Source organism: Elaeis guineensis, chromosome 13, assembly GCF_000442705.2.
Source record: "Elaeis guineensis isolate ETL-2024a chromosome 13, EG11, whole genome shotgun sequence".
In the NCBI taxonomy this organism is placed as follows: Eukaryota; Viridiplantae; Streptophyta; class Magnoliopsida; order Arecales; family Arecaceae; genus Elaeis; species Elaeis guineensis.
This window is the reverse complement of record NC_026005.2, coordinates 55,181,507-55,190,505: the sequence shown is the minus strand read 5'-3', so window position 1 is coordinate 55,190,505 and position 8,999 is coordinate 55,181,507. Positions and strand designations below refer to the sequence as shown.

The following is an 8,999-nucleotide window of genomic DNA, read 5'->3' as shown; positions in this document are numbered from 1 at the left end:
GCAAGATAATCTGGATCAAATGTCCGGCATGTCATGATTTAATCGATGGACTTCAAGTTTGGTTCTCTGATTCTCTCTTTGGTGCACGTGCACTAGAAATAGTAGTTCACCATGCACCATGATATCATCTCTGTTGCTTCTACTATGTAAACATAACAGGAGGCCATGCCACTCTATCTGAGAAATCATCCACCGAACAGTTGTAAATCAAGTTCCACATTACAAATAAAGCTTTTGGTATAAGGTAAAATCACTCTTTTATGGAAAAAAAAATGCATTCAAGCTCCAGCTGTTAATGAGCAAACCGAAGATAGGAGAGAAAGTAACACAAACACCAATTTTAAGTTGGGGCAGAAAGGCACCCTTTATTATTTCGGAAAAACCTGATATGGTCAGCAGTGTAAACAGGACGACATCACAAAGCTTCCCCCTAAAATTTCTTCCAATACCAATTTTGCATTGGGTTAAAATTTGGACTATCAATCACAAACTTAGCAAGAGTTTGTCAGTCATTTGCTTTAAGCCATCCCAGCGCTTGTAGCTGTCCTGATAATCTGAAATATAGCTGTCAATACAAAAGAGTCGAAGACAAATTAGCTTTTGAAATCCATAACTGTACATACAAGCCTATAATCACAACAGTTCTTTGAAAGCGTAATTGCAGGTGAGACAAACATACAATCGGAATAAGAGAGAAAAAAGGCGGGGATGATGTTTTTCTTTTGTCTTTTTGAAAAGAGGATAGGTGAAAATTAAATGGAAAACAATGTGGCATCATGGCAGGTTGTGCAGACCATTGCCTCAGGGTATGAAGCAGTAGGCTAAGGTTCTAGGCCAACCTTTTTTTTATATATTTCTTTCATCCTCTAGTTCTCCCACCTTGTGCCGGGGACCGAGCACTTTCATGCATTATCATCAAACACTTGGGGTACATCTTCGCTCTCGAGGGGACTAGCTAGAGGCATATGGAATTCTCTAGGCTCTAGAAGCCTATAGATTTAGCAAGAGAGCTAGATACTTTTCCATGCTTTTATCGAAATAGTAGAAATATTCTTGAGATTGATCCAAAATGATCCTAATCATCAGATTTATGATACTCGTGCATATCCTAAGCATCCATTGGGACATAGTAAACCACCAAACCAAGAAGTTGTCAGATTAGTAGAACACTGATCTCCATCCTCCCAACCTCTCTCTCTTGTGTACTCCTCTTCTCTCTTTCTAAAAGTTCTATATTGATCTCATGATGTCTCTCTACCAGGATTGAAATTCTTGCAGCCAGAGATGAAGCTCAACAAGGCATGGGAGTGTGCCTAGTTCTATATTGATCACATTCTAGTGATGATGATTTTGGCTCCCTTCTTGATCCATTGAAGGGGTGGAGAATGGTAAAGGCGGATATGGTGGTGTGAGAGATTGACATCCTTCACCACCAGTGTTTTTTAAGACTTGTGACAGGCTGTTGGACTTGTGTGAATATTTGTGAGGAAAGGATATTTTTGGTAATGGGCTGTGTGCTTGCCGTTGGGCCCTACTATCACACCAGCAGCCTGTTCCAACAAGAGGAGGTGTGGAAGGCCCAGGCTATGTGCAGCCATGTTCTGCCATTCATTACTGTTAAAACAAAAAGAAAAAAAGAAAAGGAAAAAAAAAAATTCAATAAACATTGATTGTCACCCTGATGAAATAGGAGCCATAGAACGAGAATTCTAAGGTTTAATTAATGCTGAAACATAAAGCACCATAACAACATAGAATGCTGCTTAAGGTTTAATTAATGTAATGTGTTCACAGGAGATAAATGTAAAAGAAACAAAGCTTAAAAACAACATTTTGGCATAATAATGGACATGCACATGAAAGATATAACAATAAAATAATAAATAGTACTTATATTCATATTGCACATGCACTGGAAAAAGCACTGGAAAGAATCAGAAGCAGCTTATGGGTAAAGGCTAATGTGAAGAAAGACTGAATTTACAAATAGAACTAAAGCATAAATGTTTCCAAATGCCATATTGATCTTGTAAAACTGCACTCTGACAGATCAATATGCAGGCAACAATTTGTTCAGATGTCATATAATAGAACTATGCATAAAATTGACAACAGGTCAAGAATATAAGAAAGTAATGTACTCAAATCTTCAACGCATCTGTTTTCCTATGTTTAGTTTCTTATTTACACCAGTTATTCTTGATATACCAATCTTAAAATTAAATAAATGACCAAATAAAAAAAGTGAAAACTAAGAAAATAGAAACAAAATTTGAATGAAGGTATGCCAAAATTCTGATATCAAGTAGATCTGCTTAGGACAACATACATGATCCGATGACCACAAAGACAAAGAACCCAAGCACAATGGGCCCAACAGGATAGTCATTTCCTTTCTTAACTGCTGTCTCAGGAACAGACCCCCTCTTTGTTATATTTTTCTGAAATTTTGCAACTTTTCTGTCTGCAAGGCGCCTTGAAGTGGTCTGTCCAAAAAGATCAATCCATCATAGTAAATAGAAAATCAAACTGCATTGACTTTAATAATATTGGGAAGATGAAAAACCAAGTCATGGATACTACAAATAAAAACTTAGAAAATGCAACAGCTAACATATGCTTCTAATCTTTTACAATCCATAGCAGTTACCTAGTTAAAATTTACAATGACTTACTTAAGCATGAGAGTTATATTATGCAAACCCTAAAAATCTTAACAGAAATTACATTATGACACCAAACAAGTTAAACAGCAAGATGATAGACCTATATGTTCCTAATTTCATGTAAAATTCTTGTAGTCCAATGCTGTATAAAACAAGAACCACCGACATGTCAACATTTCAAAAGATGTGTCAGAAATTTAAAACCACAGGTTCAGGGTTGGGATTTATCACTTGTGATGAAACAATTACTTTGTATGCACAAAGATTAATATATAACATTTCTTTATGTATGTTATACTTTCTCATCACTCTTTGATTTGCCCAATTTATGTGCAGCACTTTTTTCCTCAGAAGATCTATTTTTGGTTTAAATAATGGAATTACACCCTCATCGATCATCGCTCCTTGTAAGTCCCTCATTTAATTTCTTCCATTCACTAGTCATCAAACCATGTATGGGTACAAAAGTCAAATTTCCAGAATCCCCCCATCCAATTTTCTCTCAAGCAACCATCATTACTGTGCATGAGATCTAAGCAACAGCCAAACAATGACTGGTCTGCTCTAAACTATGGCTACTCTCTGTCTCCCCCCTGCCCCCCAAACCCCAGGTTAGTATACTCTCTTATCAGTCAATGGTAATTGAAAAATAACTAGTAACTCTTAAAACTCACTCCAAAAGGAATTAACAAAGTACATTTGCTTATGTATAAGGAGAACTAGCTTTGGCCCAATGTAATTGAAAATTGATTTAGGAACTCTTAAATCTCGCTCAAGAAAAAAAAAAAAAAAACATTTACTAACATATACGGAGACTTAGTTGTGGCCTGTGCACTATATGGTGTGGTCCCGACTTATGCAGAACCATGTATCAAGTAATAGGCACCCAAACTTGGACCTGAATTACAATCAGTCAAGATATGAATTACATGAAACAAAGCCCAACCTGATCAGACATGAATGGATCAGCCTAAACTGAGGTTTCTTTTTAAACGAAAAAAACAAGGCCCTTTAATCTAGAAAGCCAATTGTCCCATATAAGCCATGTAAATAATGAGCTGAAATAAGCTCCAGTTAAATCTAGATCAACCTGGAAATTGAGCTACCCTGAACCGCTTGCAGCTTATACACCATCTTCCTTCTCCTAGCTAATTCCCTGAAGGTAAATGCTAGAGAAACAATTGAGTTGACATAGAGAAACACACATGCCATGTATCTAATGCTTTCACTAGCATCAGAAGCTGCCAGTTTCTTTATTAGAACAAACCCTGTCAGTGCCCAATACATACCAAAAGTCCATCAGCTTTAACAGAGACAAGAGTATGGATTTTATTAAATTAGGCTTGTCCAGATGAGACCCGGTAGGACCTAATTTGGGATACAGGACTAGCTCATTAGACTCAGCAGAGACCAATCTCACAACAGATCCCACCCAATCCAACCTGCCATACGAATATATTAGATTGAGGTCTAAAATGACTCTTATGGCAGTTTAAGCTTGATACGTGTAATGTTAGAACCAAGGAAACTATGCTTGTCAAGCATAGACATTCGACTTGACATCAATTACTATAGCTTCCACACCATCTAGGGCCGAAATCGGTTGGGAATGGATCCGATAATAGTATATCCATATCCATATTTATACTTATTCAGTAGATTTAAAGACATATATGGATTCCAAACAGGAAAATTTATATCAATATACGTTCTCAGATAGGGATACAAACCACATAAATGATTTACATATCTATTCTAAATAGGTAAAGATATTCATCTGATATTACTCTAAACATAAATATGATCTGTTAGTAAAAATTGATGTGGACCAAGGATTCAAATTCCAGTGGGACGTCCCACAGGACACCGAGACGGGATATCATCCCATGTGTTGGGATAAGGCCGCCTCGCTAGCATCCCACCATCCTGACTGAGATATTTTGGGATGCTCTCTATCCCAAGTGTCGGGATAGGGCGGAACGGTAGCACATCACATTCCATGAAAAAATTAGAACAGCACTATCCCATAAGATTTAAAACCTTGATGCGGACTATTTTTTTACGAAAAGATAGAGCATAATACTAAATTATATAATTTAGGCATATAGATTGCATTCTTTTTTATCACAAGTATGTTACAAGAATGTACAATCATCCATGTAAATATGATGGAAGTATTATGAATAATTTGAACAAAAGAAAATTTTCTTTTAATTAAGGCAAAGTATTTCAATATCTGAATCTCAAAAAATACTTTATCATATATAGATATCCAAATCTGAACACAAAAAAGATCTCACTATCCAAATCCAGAAAAAACACCCTATTGGCATATCCAAATCTAAAAGGTACTTAAGATACATATCCATCTCCCAAAAAAATTCCAATTTCTATATCTGAATCCAATTGCATCATGATTTTTCTATGCAAATCTGATCTAATCTGGATCTAAATACAGATGCAGTCAGAGTGTGCCGGACCCGATTTCTATTGCATCCCCTTCAACTTTCCCAACCATCTTCGATCTGGAAAATCAAAGCATCTCTCTCTTCCTTTCGACGACCTTTATTTTTTTTCTTTTCCTCTTTGTTCTCCTGATAAATATGCATCGTTGCCCATGGACTAATTTTAATCAAAGTGTAAGAAGCCCTAATTTCTATGTTCTATATAGAAAGAAAGATCAATCAAAACCACCTTTAATATCCTCATCAACCGAAATTCATCCCAAAACATCATAATCTACAAATCAATCCACTACATCACTCATCAAAACTCTCCCTCTCCAATCATAATCACCGATAATCTCCATCATCATCTCAACACAAAAGAGAGTCTACAGATCTAAGGAGAGCCAACGACCTGCACCCAACAAACGATGAGATCCAACACGAAAACAAGAACAACGCATCAAAATACAGATCGAAGCGCTTTAAACGAATTCAAGGAAAAACCAACAGATTCAAGAAAACAACTGCGGAAAACGACATCATCCCACGAATCGGGAGAGACAGGACAAATTCGAAAAACCCAGAGAAAAGATCCACTAAAATTCACGAAGAACATTAGGAAATTCAAGGAAGAAAACTAGGGTTTGTTCGCATGAGGGGGAGATCTGTTACCATCTTGGCGTCGGAGGGAACCGAAACGGTGGGGAGCGAGAGGAGGCGAAGCCGGGGAAGCTACGCGTCGCCGTGCAAATATGGGCTTCGATGTGTAGGTGCCTCGACGTTATGTATAGTGAGAAACCTCCCAAACTTGGAGCCGCCCCCTGGAGGCCGTGTGTCATTAGATAATTGGTGTGATATACGCGGCCTACGTATATGAAACCAATCTCTTTGTGACACGTGAGTGCAGGGAGCTTTGGACTTGGATTTGGGCCCCGAAAACTTTATCGCGGAAGGGGTCGAACATCTGCGCGTCCCGTAGTCGGGGACCAGGTCCAGTAGGCTCGGTCAAGTGTACCTGTCCAAAATCGGAGGCATATGTAAGGATAAATTCTGACGGTGAAAACGCATTGGATAATATCCGTCTGATCTATGTTCGTCAATCTATTTGGAGATGGGCACCTATCCGCATCTGGATGGATGATGTGGTGAATGACTATTGCATTGGTCCGTAGAGTAATTTTTTGGTCTCATGAGTTTGGGTTGGGACTCACTGGTGGTACAATTGCAATGAAAAGTTAGTGATATATTTTGTTTTTCCTTTTCTTCTTTGATGGGAGCACAGGATATCTTGAATTCTCTCAACAAATCTAATCTTATAATCAAAAAAAAAAAAAAAAATTGAATTACAAAAATAATTTTTGTTAATATTTTTATTCCATTTGCGGCTAACATCCATGCGTCAACATCTTTAGTTTTCTACGTCACCTAATAGCCCAGATCAAAGATCGATGGGAACTGATACCGATGTAAAAGGAGAATCTTGCCCCCAAAAAGAAAAAGGAACGTAAAGGACAAGGATCCTAACATTTTTTATAAAAAAATTTTTAAAAATTAAAAATTAATTTTATTGACTTCTTTTCTTTTTTTTTCATCTCTATCCCTTCTTTATACACCTATTAAATAGAAAGAAGAGAGATAGCTCAACCTCTTCCATCTCTATCCCTTCTTTATACACCTATTAAATAGAAAGAAGAGAGATAGCTCAACCTCGCTTCAAAATTCATAAAAATTAGAAGAAAAATTATCCAAAATATTGAGAAAAGTTTTAAATAAATATATTAAAATTATTTAAGTATGTTGAGCATATCTATTTATATTAAAGTTATTTAAATATATTAGAAATATATTTAGAAATATCTAAAATTATTTTAGAAAAAATAAATAATAAAAAGGCATTAATTATAATCCCTACGTATAAATTCTTTTAGAAAAGATAATTATCTCATTCATAAATTATTTTCAAAAAGTACAAAAAATTTAAAAAATATTTGAAGCAGTCCATTTAGAGTTTCCATACAAAGTTCTTACATATTAGAAGCCTTTAGAAATATCACATTACATTGGAATATTTTAATTATTTTAGAAAAAAATATGAGAAAAAATATTTGAATCCATTCATTTACAAACTTTTAAAAGGAAAAGAGTATTATAGGAAGCCTTCTTCTTTATTTTAGGAAATACTTTTCTCCACACAAAAATTTCTTTATTGTTTTAGGAAACAGAAAATCTCTTATTGGTTATTTCAGAAAATGAAGAAACTCTTACTTAGGAAATGTACAAATTATTTTAAGAATATAGAAATTTTAGGGAATATCTAAATCCATCCATTTAGAGTCCAGATGCATTAGAAGCTATTAAAAAAATTACTAGAACTCTTTTTAATTATTTTAGGAAAAAAATGTTATTAGGAAAAAATTATTCGATTGATTATGTTGTTAATCTTCTAAAACAATTCTTAGTAAAAAATATTATTTTTATTTAAATATTATTTTTACTGAAATATATTTTTAATTCAAATATTATTAATATTATTAATATTATTAATATCATTAATTTTACTATTTGTACTAAAGTATTATTATTTTTAAATAATACATTGAAATATAATCTTTTGGAGTGGTTGTAGAAGAAACTTCTTAATTTTGTTCAAAAAAAACTTTCTCATAGTTACCATCACTACCAAAGCGATGGCATTTACCATCACAATTGTTATTATTATTCTTTTATCTATTCATTTTAAGACAATTCTTTCTAGAGAGGGATACAAAGGATTGCAGTTGTTCAGTATAAAAATTTAAATTAATAGGCCAGGGTAATATGGACCACATAAGGTAAAAAAAATTGATTCACGGCCAAGATAACATATCACCACTTCGGGTCACCCCAAAAAAAGAGAAACAAATCCCACGTTAGGTTGGTTTCTGTCGCCTCAATAAAGCTACATCCATCCAACCAATGCGCTCCATCCCTTACAATTCTTTTAATTAACGTATAATGAGAGTGTCATATTGGGACTATAACAAAACAAACCACCCTTTGTTTCATCTCAAACTATAAAAAAAATCCTCACAGAAACTTCTATGTAGAATTAAAAAACAGAGCATTAAAATGCCTTTCCTTTTTCACTAAGTTATAAAAACACCCTCACAAACACTTCTACGATCGAAAGTTGCATATATGGTTGGTATGTATGTATGTGTGTATATATATATAAGCGAATTTCGATAAGGCCGATCAGATTTAGATTCAGATCTGATTAGATTAAAATTGGATAATGATATTCCTATCTCAATGATCCAAACTTGATCGAACACATGAAATAAATAAAAAAGGGTTGTTCAAACCCTTAATTGAAATTATACAGCAACTTAGGTTGCATTGCAAATAAGTTGTAGTATTTGATTTACCAGGAAGTTTACTTCTTGTACCCGAAGAGTCCGGGAACAATCCTCCCCAAATGTCATAATTACCATACCATTACTTAGCTCATTCATCAAAGCCAAGCTCAAAGGGCCTATGCAAGGCCCATCACTAAGTTTACTGATCAAAAGCCCAAGTTAAGCTCAGAAAGGCTATGGAAGGGCTGGTTTCAAGTCCATTGCTGAACGGAGAAATTCTTTGTGCACCATGGGGCGATATAGAAAATCCGATGTGGAGCGCATCTCTTTGTTCTCTACGTAGTCATCATTTTTTAATATACATTTAATGCCTACAGGTCGGTTTTGTATTTAAAAATTTTGTATAACGAAAATGCTCCTATTCTTTGAAAAAAATTATGACATTTTATGTCCATATTATGATATTTTATATCCAGAAAGTTATAATTTTTGTCCATAGGATGTCATAATATAATGTAGGATGTCATAATATACACAGGATATCATAA

General features: G+C 34.8%; 1 long non-coding RNA gene across 1 annotated transcript; it reads right to left on the bottom strand.

Moving 5' to 3' along the window:
* Nucleotides 1-338: 338 nt before the first annotated feature.
* Nucleotides 339-5,958, bottom strand: LOC105032790 (uncharacterized). Its single transcript, XR_829874.4, has 3 exons — nt 5,786-5,958; nt 2,330-2,486; nt 339-565 (listed from the first exon to the last, which is right to left on the bottom strand). It is a non-coding gene; the product is annotated as an uncharacterized lncRNA (long non-coding RNA).
* Between the last annotated feature and the right edge of the window lie 3,041 nt (nt 5,959-8,999).